This window comes from Rattus rattus, chromosome 3 (genome assembly GCF_011064425.1).
Source record: "Rattus rattus isolate New Zealand chromosome 3, Rrattus_CSIRO_v1, whole genome shotgun sequence".
Lineage (NCBI taxonomy): Eukaryota > Metazoa > Chordata > Mammalia > Rodentia > Muridae > Rattus > Rattus rattus.
The window spans coordinates 45,929,277-45,944,350 of NC_046156.1; positions in this window are offsets into that span (position 1 = coordinate 45,929,277).

Genomic DNA, 15,074 nt, shown 5'->3' on the forward strand with positions numbered 1-15,074 from the left:
AAATTAGTGCTTGGAAATGTATTGTACTGGCCTATTGCATATATAATAAATTATTTTTTTTCTCAACAGTGTCCATAATTTTTCATTACTTGGTTTATATATCTAAGAAAGTGTAACTTAATAAATATGAACTTTTAATAATTTTATGGTTCTATGTACATTTTTCTTTATGATACTTCTACTTTAATTTCTATTCTTACCTATATACAGATATAGGTACTTTAAACATTTTTTTTCATCTTTATTAACTTGAGTATTTCTTATTTACATTTCGATTGTTATTCCCCTTCCCGATTTCGCGGCCAACATCCCCCTAACCCCTCCCCATCCCCTTCTGTATGGGTGTTACCCTCCCCATCCTCCCCCCATTACCACCCTACCCCCCAACAATCACGTTAAACATATTTTTATCTAGTTAATTATTTTATGAATAATTTTAATTTTTATTGACTACCGCCTGCTCTTTTGATAGTGGAAGATGTGTTATAAAGTATTACTAGTTGTGATCTTTTCTGTTTTAGAATGTGAATTTTATACCTCTAAACTTATTTTATGTAAAATCATTGCTCACAGAAAAAGGCATGTCTCGTAGTAGATTATTCTCTAAGTAAATTAGGCATAAGAAAGACTTAGAATGTTCAAAAAAATTGTTGTTGTCACCAGTGAGTATAAAATAACCTTTCCCTGAGAGCTGCTCCCCAAAGGCTTGTTCCTTCATTGAAATACCCTTAAGAATTTCAGCTTTTTTCCCTTCTATTTATGACATTGCAAAATGGTCAGAGTACAATAATTTAATATAGGAGTTAGAAATAGAAGTGAACCCTGGATCATTCTGATAAATGCTTAGCTGGTCAAGTAGGTAAAGAACCAGAAGGAAAAAGAAGAAGGGAAATCTTGAAATATGGTGTAGACGGTAGAAAAGAGAAGAGTGGATCAACATAGTAGTTCTTCAATGAGTCACTAAAGATGAGTTAAGATTAAGCTTTAGGTGTCCACATGTTCTAGAACTGAATGAAACTGCTTAGCTAGATAAAATGGGTTACAGTTGGTGTTCAGTAAAGTGATAAAAGAAGAATTTACTAAAAAAAAAAAATAAAACAACTCTGAAAAATGGAAATGGGTCTCTTTAATAGGTCTATTTGTTAACAGGTCTTTTTTTTTATTGTCAGATTAGTTATTTCTAGTTTGATAGATCATGTTACATTTTAATTGGGATTAATTATGTCCAATTTTTGATGTGTAAATGACAAATATCTGAGAATATCATCCTAAAGGAAGAAAGATTTATTTTGTCTTAAAGTTTTAGAGAGTTTAGTCTATAGATGCTGACCCAGTTATTTCTGGGACTCTGGTGACACAATAGCATATGAAGGCCATGGTAGTACTGAACTGCTACATCGTAACTCTTTAAAGTCTGAAAAGACATGGCAATACATAGCTCCTAAGAAAAGCACATAGTGAGCAATTTTTCTTGATAGGTCCCTTCTAAAATTTACTATACTTCTCAGAATAGTGCAGTGAGTGTTCTAAGTGCTATCATTGAATAGAGTTCATGGTTTGAATTTAGTCAAAGGTGAAACATTCCTTAAGGAATACAATAGAAGTAAAAAAAAAAAAATAGCAAGGGACTTTAATTTGCAAAGGATAATCTAAGGAATAAGGTGAAAAGGGTGTAGATAGGCCACACCTTGGTGGGGCATATCTTTAATCCCAGCACTTAGAGGCAGAGACAAGTGGCTCTCTGAATTTGAGCCCACTAGTGCATAGATTGAGTTCCAGGATAACCAGAGCCACACAAATAAACCCTCTCTCCAAAAATTGTTTGAGACTGTAGAAAATGGAATAATTATGTATAGATGAATGGTACAGCTGAAGATGTGTTAGTGTTCTCAGAAGTAGAAATTGAAAATAATAGGAGACACAAGTAGGAATAGAGTACATAAAATTGGGGCTATTATAGTGTGGTGCATACTAGGCTGTTTGGATGTAGGTACAGTTCATATAGAATAATGGCTTTCCATTATGCCAAAAATAGTAGTCAAGTAAGTTATTAAACTATGTAAGTATTAAATATTCAGGAGGTAATAGTTTTTAAAATAAGCTTAATTTTTTTCCATATTCTACTATGGAAATAGGAAATTCAGTCTTATGTAATATAATTGTGTAGGGTTTTGTGTTTGTGATTTTTGTTTTGTTTGTTTGAAACAGGTCTTACAGTGGGTATAACATGAGGAAAATTATTTGATTCTGTGCCTCATTTCCCACAGTGATGGCATCATCTATAGTGTTAGTACTATATGTTAGTAAATATTATAAACATAAACTGGTATGACTTAAATAAGAGATTTCAGTTGTTTTTCAGATTACTAGTCTCTATAGGTACAAGAAAATACCTAAGATTGAACACTTTCTTTAGCTCATATCTCTTAAGGGCCAAGATTGGCTTTGACTTCTGCTGGTTTCTGGTGGGGTTTCTTGGTAAGTGGCACCACTGCCAGGGGCCAGACCCAGCTGTTCTTCTTTCTTGCTTCCTCTTGAGGTAGCAGAAGGATATGAGCATCAGTAGGGACAAGACTTAGGTCTTGTGAGATATATAGGATTACTGTTTAATAATAAAACGATTTCCTGTCTTAAGTCTAAGTCACTTTGCTGTAGTAGCTGACCTGCCTGTCTGAGTCCCTATGAAACCAGAAACTGCAGTCTCTGGCATTTAGCACTTTATCATAAAGCAGTAGGAGATTAAGTAAAGTACCTTATCTCTCAGCAGCAACTGCAAGACTAATTCCCAGCCTGCTAGTTGAAGAAAAAGGGTATGCTTTGAAAAGTGACTCTAGTCTTTATTTCTAAATTCTTCGGTTTTCCATAAAGTGTCCATAAAATTTCTCTAATAAGTTCCCTCTGCTCTCTTCTAATCTTTCTCTTTCATCCTGCTCTGATGTCGCAATAATGTCCTTCCTCTTGATATCATTACTCCCAATGCTGTGCCTTTTTTCCCAATGCCTTCTCTCTAAAAGTTTTCTAAGAAGGCTCTTTTCTAAAGTTCTCTCTTTGTCCTCAGCACTTGCACATCTTTCAGAATACATGATCACATAGTAAAGAGTTCATCACAAGTTTACACATAAATTCAAATCATAAATTGAATAAGAAGTTTACTAAAGAGAATGTGTACATGCATATCCATTAGGAGTAAAATGTTATCTGGTTAAACATTCATCATCTGTCACTAGCTCCATAGATTTATGGAGAGTTAAAGACCATAACTAAGTTCATTGAAATTATATCTTCTGTCCTCCCACCTGTAGTAAGTCCTCAGTTCCCTTTTTATGACCTTTGGTTAATTGTTTTACAACCCCTTAGAATATGCTCTAAGTTGAAGATGCCTGCTTGCTCTCTCAGAAGCGATTAACTCCTAACACTTGAAGACTGAAAGAGTTCTCATTGTAGTTTTTAGTATCAAAGAGGACTTAATAACAGCCCTATTATAAAAGCTTAATAATTATTAATACAGAATTAGGAATCTTATAGGATCATTTAGAATTAAATCATCTATTTGTCTATATAGCGTCACTAGAAGACTGTAGTTCTGCAGGAAATTGCTCAAAAGGGTAGACTAATACCTAGTGATTGTTATGTATATTTAATAATAACAGGAAAAGCATATTAATATCAGGAATCTTTCCTCATATAAAATCTTAGCCTTGCCTAGAGAAGCAAATTCGTCCTAACTTTATAGTCCATAGTGGAACTATCTCAGGAAGATCACCTACTAGTTTTTAGCTTCTTGACAGCTCCTGGCACGTCACCATTGTTGGAATGCATGGTTATAGGGACAGATTGCAGAGTGAGACAAGAGACAAAGAATGAATGTTGAAGGAGTAATTTTGTTCTTTTATTGCAATTACTTTTCGGGAACTAACGGGTTTCATGAGAAATAATCATTTCTGAGGATGTGTTTCTAGAGACCCAAGCCTACCTTCCACCTCATAAAAGATTCCTTCATATTAACATTGCCACACCAAAGGCTAAGCCACTAATATGTGTCCTCTTAACAAAAAGAACTGAAACTATATTAAAACTAGTATCAAGCCAACTCAGTTGTGAATTGTATAAAAATCACAAAGCATTCAAGAAATCCTCAGTCATCCTTCCAATTTAATTATCTCTGAGATGCCCTCAACATCCTTTACTTCCCTTTCTTCAGCTAGAGCTTTGGACTGCTTGATAAGAAAATACATGGTGGGGCCTGAAATACGGGTCATTGTTTAAGAACAGTGGCCTTCTTCTAAAGGACCAGGTTCACTTTCTGTCATCCACATGATAGCTCACAACTGTCAGTAACTTCAGATACAGGGAATCCCAGTACCCTCAGAAGTGCATTGTAGGCAAAACACTTAAGTAATTAGCAGGTAAGGCTACATGACCAGTTGTCAAAAGGGGAATTATAGTTGACAGGTGATTTTTAGCTTGTGTGTATCTTAGGGTTTCTATTGCTATGAAGAGATAATATAACCATGGCAACTCTCAAAAAGAAAACATATTATTGGGGCTGGGTTGCAGGTTCAGAGGTTTAGTCTATTGTTAATGTGGGAAGCATGGTGGCATGCAGACAGACTTGGTACTAGAGAAGGAACTGAGTTGTACATTTGGATCAGTGAATAGCAAGAAGTGAGAGTAAACCATAGCCTGGCATAAGCATTGAAACTTCAAAGCCCACGCTAAAAGACACGCTTCCTCTAGCGAGCAACAAGAACACAAGTCCTAATCCTTTCAATAATACCATTTCATATGAGTCTGCATGGCCATTTTCATTAATGGCACCACAGTCTAGTCTTGTGTTCATATGTTGGATATGCAGTCCAGTGTCAAAGGTAGAAAATTTCTAGACTTCTACATTAGTCCTTTTTCTCCAGTCCAGAGTTCCTTTCCATTATGCTGTCATCCTGATAATGTTCATTGTCGTTATCTATGAACAGAAAGTAGAGTTATTACAGAGTAGAAGTGCTAATATTGTCATTTGAATCTGGAGAAAAACCAGCTCATTGAATACACTCAACTGCTTTAAACAAGTCCCTTATTTTTTACTAGAAGAATTATAATTGACTAAATGGATATCAGATAGTGACGACTACGGAGGTGAAATTTTATATTAAATATGTGAGAATATTCTGTAAAGGAACCATGACATTATGAAATCAAGAGAGAAAACAGGCAGTAGATGCCTAGAAGTACTACCTTGGTGTACAATATAAAAAGCTCAATAGCATGTTCTTTTTGTTTATACCACATGTAGCCAGATATACGATGTGCGATCTGTCAGGACTAAAGGTAAAGAAGCAATTACTTCCACAAAATTTTGATAATTTCATAATCTTCATTAAGTAAATCATACAGATAAGCCTTGAAGTTACTGTTTCTTGGAAGGTTTTGTAAAGGAAACACTTAGAAAAAGATACACATCTGAAGGAAGAAAGGGACAGATTTTTACCAAGATATTTGAAAATGTAAAAGTCAGAAAAACCTTTGCGCACTTGCATGTGATATTCAAGAACTTAGAAAAAGATTTCTACGTAAGATGATGATGCTACCTTTCATTGCTCACATGACAGGTTCAAGAAATAGCAACATACACAGTAGCAACATGTATGGCTTATCGCAATGATTATACTAAATCTGTATACTTGTTTTAATTTTTAAAATTAACATTTAGAGAGTGAGTGTGATGTAGGGATGCACACACTTTTTCTCACTGTGTACAGAGATCAAATTCAGTTTGCAGACATTCTTACTGAGACTTCTTTAGTTTTTTAGTGTAAATCTTGAGGTTGAGTGAGTAATTCTGTGCATAGCTATTTTTTCCTTAAGAAATGTGAAACTAAAATTGATAACAGCATATGCCTTGTTAGCTCAGCACTTTAGAAGAAGAGGCAAGAGGATCTTGAGGTTCTGGCCATGGCTAAGTGGAACTTTTAAGTATTTTCTTACTAAATAATCTACTTATGAAATTTCCACAACTCTATGTACTGTATGTTTGTTTCTGTATGTATGTATTGTATACACTCTGTTCTTGCACATAATTTTCCTCATATTAACTCAGTAAGAAAACACATTTTATGAACAAATTAAAATGTTAAATATACCACCTTAAAGATCACGCAAAGAATATTCTTTATCATAGCTGATTTAAACTTGACTTCAGCAACATAAAAAATTGGAAGTTCTTCAAATTCTTGAATAACAGATTGCTGAACATGAATCAAAGCAAGATAATGAAATGAGAAATTATAAGATGCAGTTAAAGGACTATCTAAAGGTTATTTTAGAATGATGTTTAATTATAAATTAATTGCCTTCTACTTTCTGAAACTAAAGGGAGTAAACTAGTAGAAAAAAAATAATAAAGTTTTTAAAATGAACCCACAAATAGAAACAATAGGTGAAAAGGTGTAAACCACTCTGGTTTGGAGAAAACAAAACTAATAAAATTGAAAAGGTTCTATAACACTGCTAAAAAAAAAAAAAAAAAAGAAAAAAAAAAAAAAAACCCAATAAAGCAACATAGTTTAAAAACATGAAATAGCTCTCATTGAATACCCAAAAGATTCTGAAAATCTTTTGAACATCTTTTTAAATTTAGTGGATACATGCACAACATAATGTGTATATATCTATCTAATGATCATAGTCAAAAAAAACTGTCAACTTAAAGAGTAGGAGGGGAACTTGATTGCAGGAAGAGTAACTGGAATGGATGGGAGTCGGGGGTGGGAGGGTAATGTAATGCTTTGAATTAATAACATTAAACATAAAAAACCCATTTCTTGAAGACTATAATCCCTTACAGCCTTCAAGATCTTGTAGACAATCTCTCTTTAAATCTGGGTATGAAACTTCCTGTGGAAGTTTTGATACAACAAAAATTCAGGCTCTGTATGGTTTCACTATTGAATTCTGCCAAACATGAAAGAAAAGTACGCTGTTCACATTAAGCATTGCCTTGATAATTGATATGGAAAACTGAAGAATTAGCCAATGGTTTACAGTGACTGTTAAGAACTGTTCCTAGATTTAAAAATAACATGCATATTACAAATGTCTGGCAGCAAACTATGAGAAATTGAAATTTCTTATGACGTATTCCAAATATTACCAAATGTTACAAATAAAAAGTAAATCACCAAATTATGCTTGACTTAAATGTTCAAAACAACATGGTTATTGATATGTATATTAGAAGACTTTAGGATGTCTGCCTTTCTTGTAATTCATCCTTATTAAATATCACAGTTGTGTATATAGTGTTTATACTGACAAAATAAGTCAAGTCTTCGTAAAAGCAACAGTAATACAGAACTCTTGTCTGATAACATTTGCATAAATCTAAGTAAATCAAAACTAATCAACATAATTTTTTTTCAGAATAAAAGACAAACATAATTGAAAAAAATAGCACCACCAGGAATGTGTTCTGCATAAATGTGGTCAGCTAAGATTTGTCAATGTGAGATGACAGTTTAATAAGCCTAGAAAGTAATGTTTTTGTGTTTTTTAAATATATGTACAAATGGATTATGATATTAACAACCATTGAAAAAAACAAAATACCCTCCTACAAAAATATTCAAGCGACATGCACATTATAGAATAGAAAACTAAAAATTACCAGGTAAAGCAGTTAAAGAAGTTGATACAGCAGGATTTTTGATTCATTTAAGGAACTGATGTCAGACAATATTTTGCTTTTCAAAGCACCTTTAGAATAATAAAGATGTAACTAATGCAGAGAAAAATCTTCATAAAGCTTATATTAATGGCAGTTGTATCTAAAATATATAAAGGAGTCAAGATAGAAGAAAAAGAAAATGGACAACACACAAAAATGGAAAGCTAATTTGAATAGACACTTAGGGGCTAAAGGAGACAGATTAGCACCCAAAATATTTTTTAATGTCTTATACAGTTGGAAAGTGCAGTTATAATAAGCAACACCAAATAAATTCCCAAAGTAGCAATGCACAACAACCAGGACTCTCAAACAATATGGAAATGAAACCAACTTTAAAACTTGTCGCTGTGACAGCATTTTAATAAATTATGTAAAGGTAGACTAGGAAGTACAAGGCTTTTTAGACAATTAATCTCAATTCAAATGTAGATTAAACAGTTGAGTACAAAATGTGAATTATATTACAGTTCACTTTCAAAGGGTACTTTGAAAAGCACAAATTATGCATCAGACAACAGGTTTTATATATGTCAAATGTATAAAAAGAACTTGTCCTGTGCCTTTTGTGATTTGTGTATATGCTTGTGATTAGTATCGAAATACTTATGATATGCTTTGATCTGCATGGATATCATTTATTTTGTAATACAGACATTAAACATAGAGTTTTTCTTCCATTATCTTTTGAAATACTTTTTTAAAGAATGCTGCATTTAAAGGATTTTTCTTAGTCTTCTATTTTGTATATAAAGTGTCTCCAGTTTTGGTAGAGAGGCAGACTCATCACTGATTTTTATTTCTGTAAGCCTACTAGATATATGTTTTTATTATCACTATACATAGAATCATTTTGCCTTTATCTGTAGATGGTAATGTAATTTTGTAAACTCTTAACTCTTGCTTTTCCTGCCTTTGTGAATCTTGATTTCCACAATCATGTGTGGATGACACCAACTCAGTAGTACTATTTAGTTCACCTAAATTTATTACTACTCTAGCTATATATTATGTGTCATACATCATAACTGCATAAGTTTCTGTATGTTAGAAAAATTACAAAGTTATTATATATATAGTATATATATATATGCTATATATATATATAACAGAAAAATGCATATTCTGGGAGATTGATACAAACGACCTACTTTATAGTGAAGAAAAATAAGCATGAAGGAATTTACCAAAAAGAATCACAAATTATTGCTCTAATGTTCCCCAAATACAAACCTTCAGATAGGGTTTTGTACTGACCTACAATTTATAAGGATTTTATTAGTTTGGATTTGCTTTATTTTACAAAACCTCTGTCTTTTAAGAAAATTATCAAATGTTTCAAGAAAATTATCAAATATTAGGTAAAGGTATTGTTACAAGATGAATAGCTGGCCAATGATAGTGCACATCTTTTTATCATTTTATTTACATTTCAAATGTCCCCCTTCCTAGTCTACCCTCCATGATACCTCACCCCAATCCCCTCCCCTTGACCTCTAAGAGGGTGCTCTCTCACCTCCTCACCCCTCTAGCAATCCCCTTCTTGGGAGCATTAAGCCTTTACAGGACCAAGTACATCCCCTCCACTTATGCCAGACCAGGCAGTCCTCTACTACCTATGTATTGGGGGCCATGGACCAGCCCATGTATGCTATTTAGTTGGTTTGGCAGCTCTGAGCGGTCCAGTTAGTTGATACTTTGTTTTTCCTAGGGGTTTGCAATCCCCTTCAGCTTCTTCAGTCCTTCCCCTAACTCTTCCATAGGGGTCTCAGGGTTCAGTCCAATGGTTGGCTGTAAGTATCTGCATCTTTTTCAGTCAGGTGCTGGTAGAGCCTCTCAGAGGACAAAACAAAAAAAACAAAACAAAACAAAACAAAAAACAAAACAAAACAAACAAACAAACAAAACAACAGAGTAGAGACCCTCCCAATTTGGAATCTATCCCATATGCAGGCACCAACAGTATTGTTGATGCCACATTGTGCTTGGAGACAGGAGCCTGGCATTATGGTGCACATCTTTTAATCTCGTCACTAGGAAGGCAGAGGCAGGATAAGCCGCGTCTATAGAGTGGGTTTTTGGCCAGCCAAGGCTACACAGAGAAACCTGGTCTCAAAACCACCATATAGAATTGATGAGTTAAAATGGAGGATAGAATATTTTATCCTACAGGCCCCTTCTATGTCACATGTAACCTGTCACATCCCACATCATTCTCTAGGGTCCAGCCAGATGATTCCTCCTGACCCTCTCCACTCCCACACATCTTGCCAGGTCTTGTCTAAGTCTCACCTCCTTTGTCTTGCCCTGAAACTAATATCTAGGCTTTGCCAGGACTTTAGCTCCTTATGCCCTAACACACGGTCCTCTCCCATGCCACATGCAACATTTCCACCCAATCAGATCTACTCATGCAACTAATACATTTCAACAATAATTAAATATCAATGGCCTCAATTCTCCAATCCAGGGTGGCTAATTAGATCAAGAAATAGAATTCACCTGTCTTCTGTGTACAGGAAACACAGCTTTAAGACAGACATTGTCTTGGAATGAAAGAATGGATAAAAGTAATCAAATAGGAATTGAAGGCAAGTAGGTGTTGCTGTTCGATTTTCTGACAAAATGACTTCAAACTAAAATTAATCAGAAAAAGATAAAGAGGGACACTTCATTCTAACCAAGGGGCCAGTTATTACTGTTCTAAACATCTATACACCAAATTCTGGGGAACCCAATTAAAAAAAAGGAAAAAAAACAAAGAGGCTGGATTTAAGGACACAAATTACTATAAACTAATCAATAGAGTGATTTAAATTATCTACTTTCTCCAATAGATAGGAAATGTGAAAAAATAAACATTTATTTCACAAAGTGAAGTAAATCAAAGGAACATATCTACAAAATATTGTACCCAAACACCAAAGAATACACATATTGAAATATTCCTTTTATCTCCTCTGACCAAAGTGCAATTGCATAAATTTACAGCAAACAAATCATCAGTAAATACACTCATGGAGATGAAACAATTCATTACTGAATGATGAGTATAGAAAAAAAATCAAGAAAGAAAAGATTTCCTAGAACTAACGTGAAAACAAAACAGAACCTCAGGGACACATTGAAAACAACTTCATGAGGGAATTGTAGATCTCCCTGTGTCTAAATTAAGAAAGAAGAACATGGGGACCATATAACCCAATGGAAAAGGCATTTGACTTCCAGTCAAAAGAAAGAAAACATACATATATAACTTAATTATGGAACTAAAGACTGGAAAAATAAGAATAACCCAAATCCAAACCTAGTTTTTGGCATGAAATACTAAGAGCAGACATGGGAGAAATTGAAAGAGACTACAGAGAATCAATAAACTTAAGATCCAATTCTTGGAGGAGGGAAACAAGACAGACAGACCGTTGGCACAATTAACCAAAAGAGAGAAGACACTAATGGAATCAAAAAAGAATAAGGAAGTATACCAGACACCAAAGAAATTTAGCATATTATAAGGAATGTTTTAAAAACGTGTTTTGATTAAGCTCAGGGAAAAGGAGATAGATGAGTTTCTAGATTCCGTAACCACCAAAATTAGAAACTGAGATGTAAGTCCGCAACCTATACATATTCATAATAAAGAAGATTGAAATAGTAATAAATAGCCTTTCCACTAATAATATCCAAGGCCTTATGGATTCACAGCACAATTCTACCAGATGTTCACCTTTGTAAATGATACAAAAACCAGAAAGAGCACTCTCTTTTTTTTTTTTTTTTTTTTTTTTTTTTCGAGCTGGGGATCGAACCCAGGGCCTTCGCTTGCTAGGCAAGCGCTCTACCACTGAGCTAAATCCTCAACCCCCCTTTTTTTTCTTTTTCTTTTTTTTAAGAGCACTCTCAAATTCCTAAATGCCATTATCATTTTTAATACCAGGCGACTTGACTTAAAAATGCTCAACAAAATACATGCAAACCGAATAGATATGCATTGAAAAGTTTATGTCCTATGACAAAGTTGGTTTTATCCGTCCAATTAGAGATGAAGAAATCATCCCTGAAGCCAGAATTCAATCCAAAGACTATCTCCCTACTCCTTTTCAGTATTGGGTTATTACTAGCTGAAGCAATAAGGTATGTGGAGAAAAAGAAGCACAAATAGGGAAAAAAGAATCAAATTATGTGCAGAGGACATGATACTATACACTAATGATACCCCAACTTCTTTGCAAAGACTTCCAGAAAAAGTAAATTCATCAATGTGACAGGATGCAGAATTAGCTTGAACAAATCAATAGCTTTTGTATTCACCACCAACAGGAGATCATCGACACACTTCTCAGAGATGCCTCAAAGAAAATAAGAAAAGACACTAGCAAATGGAAAGATACACAAAAATTGTGGGTTAGTAAACTAAATATTATGAAAAAAACTATTTTACAGATGTTAAATATAACCAGTACAACTCCAGCTTCCTTCACAGGAATAGGCAAAAGTACCCTAAGATTCATTTGGAAACACAAAAGAGCAGAGATAGCCAAAAGAATACTGAAAAAAACAAAAAGCATGTGGAGAATTTAATACATTTTATAGAGCTGTAGAAATAAAAATAATATACTGGCACAAAAATGGTGTAGATCTGTGGAACAAAGTTGAACAAACATAAGTACACATAACTTCAGCCATTTAATATTTATAAGCCTGAGTAGAGAAAGCATCTTCAACAAATGATGCTCAGAAAACTGGATGTCTACATAAAGATGAGTGAAATATGGCCCATACTTGTCACCTTGCACAAAACTTGGTTCCACATGGGTCCAATACCTAAATCAAGTCTGAACACTGAGTACTCTTCATGATATAGGTGTGGAAAAGAACTTTCTAAATAGTACTCCATTTGGCTTAAATTAGGCCAATGACTGACTAATGGGAATTCATAAAACTAAAAATCTGCACATACATGAAGCTAATACCAAACAAATGAACTTGGAAGCCCAAAATCCTTACCAGATACACATCAAAAGATTAATATTCAGACTATATAACTGAAAATATAAAAAGGTAATCAAAGACCTATTAAAAATGGGCTTGAGACCCAGAGAGTTTGCAAAAGAAAAACAGTCTAAGGAGTATCTAAAATCGATTCATCAGCACTAACAAGAAATATGAAAATAAAAATTCTGAGGTTCCATCTTAACCCAGTTAACATGGCAAAGATCAGTAAAACAACCAATGATAAGTACTGAAGAGGGTTGAGGGAAAGGAGACGCCACATTCATTGTTGGTGAAATTGAAAACTGGAGCAGTTGTATAAAAACCAGTAAGGAGACTTTTCAAAAGGCCAAAAGCAAATGTACTATATGTGCTACCTATCACACTACTTGGGTTTTTGGGTACATGCCCAAAACGTGACATTATATTCCACAATACTAACTTGGCTGTAGTCATTGCTACTATATCTAAAATAGCTACAAGAATGAGAATAGGACCCCCGTCAAAGGAATCAGAGAAAGAACTGGAAGAGCTTGAAGGGGCTTGAGACCTCATATGTACAACAATGCCAAGCAACCAGAGCTTCCAGGGACTAAGCCACTACCTAAAGACTATACATGGACTGACCCTGGACTCTGACCTCATAGGTAGCAATGAATATCCTAGTAAGAGCACCAGTGGAAGGGGAAGCCCTGGGTCCTGCTAAGACTGAACCCCAGTGAACTAGACTGTTGGGGGAGGGCGACAAGGGGAGGATGGGGAGGGAACACCCATAAAGAAGGGGAAGGGGAGGGATTAGGGGGATGTTTCCCCGGAAACCAGGAAAGGGAATAACACTCAAATGTATATAAGAAATACTCAAGTTAATAATAAAAAAAAAAAATGGATAATGAAAATGTGATTCATACACACTATGGAATACTATTCAGTTATAAGAAAAATGAAATTTACTTATGTATATGAAACCAGGAAAGATCACCTTGTGTGAGATAATCCAGATCCAGGAAGACGTTATGTCACATGTTCTGGCTCTTTAGAGTTTTCTAGCTATATTTTTTCATGTTCTTTTATTGTATATTATCTCTATTTACACTTCAAATATCCCCTTTCTTGGTTTCCCTCCAGAAACCACCTATCCAATCTACCTTCCCTTTGCTTCTATGAGGGTGCTACCCCCTACCCAGCCACTCCCTCCCTCCTGACTCCTAGTCATGGCATTTCCCTACACTAGGTCATCAAGCTTTCACAGGACCAAGGGCCTCTACTCCCGACAAGGCCAACCTCTGCTACATAAGCAGCTGGAGTCATGGGTTGCTCCATGTGTACTCTTTGGTTGGTGGTTTAGTCCCTGGGAGCTGTGGTGGGGTCTGGTTGGTTGATACTGTTCTTCCTATGGGGTTGCAAACCCTTTCAGCTCCTCCAGTCCTTTCTCTAACTCCTCCATTGGGGACCCCATTCTCAGTCCAATGGTTGGCTCTGAGCATCTGTCTCTGTATTTCTCAGGCTCTTTCAGAGCCTCTCAGGTGACAGCTATATTATCTAGTCATCATGCACTTCTTGGCATCTGCAATAGTGTCTGGGTATAATGACTATATGGGATGGATCCTCAGGTGGGTCCCTCTCTGGATGCCCTTTCCTTCTGTCTATGCTCCACATTTTGTCTCTGTATTTCCTCCTGTGAATATTTGGTTCCCCATCTAAGAAGGACTGAAACATCCATTCTGTTCTTTCAACTTTTTGATCCTCATGTGGTCTATGGATTGTATCTTGGGTATTTTGTGCATTCCATGTGTGTTCTTTGGTGATTGAGTTACCTCAGTCAGGATGATATTTTCTAGTTCCATACATTTGCCTAAGAATTTCATGAAATCATTGTTTTTAATAGCTGAGTAGTAGTCCATTATGTAAATATACATATTCTGTATCCATTCCTTCTTTCAAGGACATCTGGTTCTTACCATCTTCTGGCTATTATAAATAAGGCTGGTATGAACATATTGGAGCATGTGTCCTTGTTTTATGTTGAGCATCTTTTGGGTATATGCCCAAGAGTGTTATAGCTGGGTCCTCAAGTAGCACTATGTCCAGTTTTCTGAGGAATGCCAGTCTGATTTACAGAGTGGTTGTACCAGCTTGCAATCCCACCAACAATGGAGGAGTGTTCCTCTTTCCCCACATCCTCACCACCATCTGCTTTTACTTGAAGTTTTGATTTTAGCCATTCTGACTGGTGTGAGGTGGAATGTTAGGTTTGTTTTGATTTTTCCTATTGACTAATGATGTTGAACATTTTTTAGGTGCTTCTTGGCCATTTGATATTCCTCAGTTGAGAATTTGTTGTTTAGCTCTGTACCCCATTTTT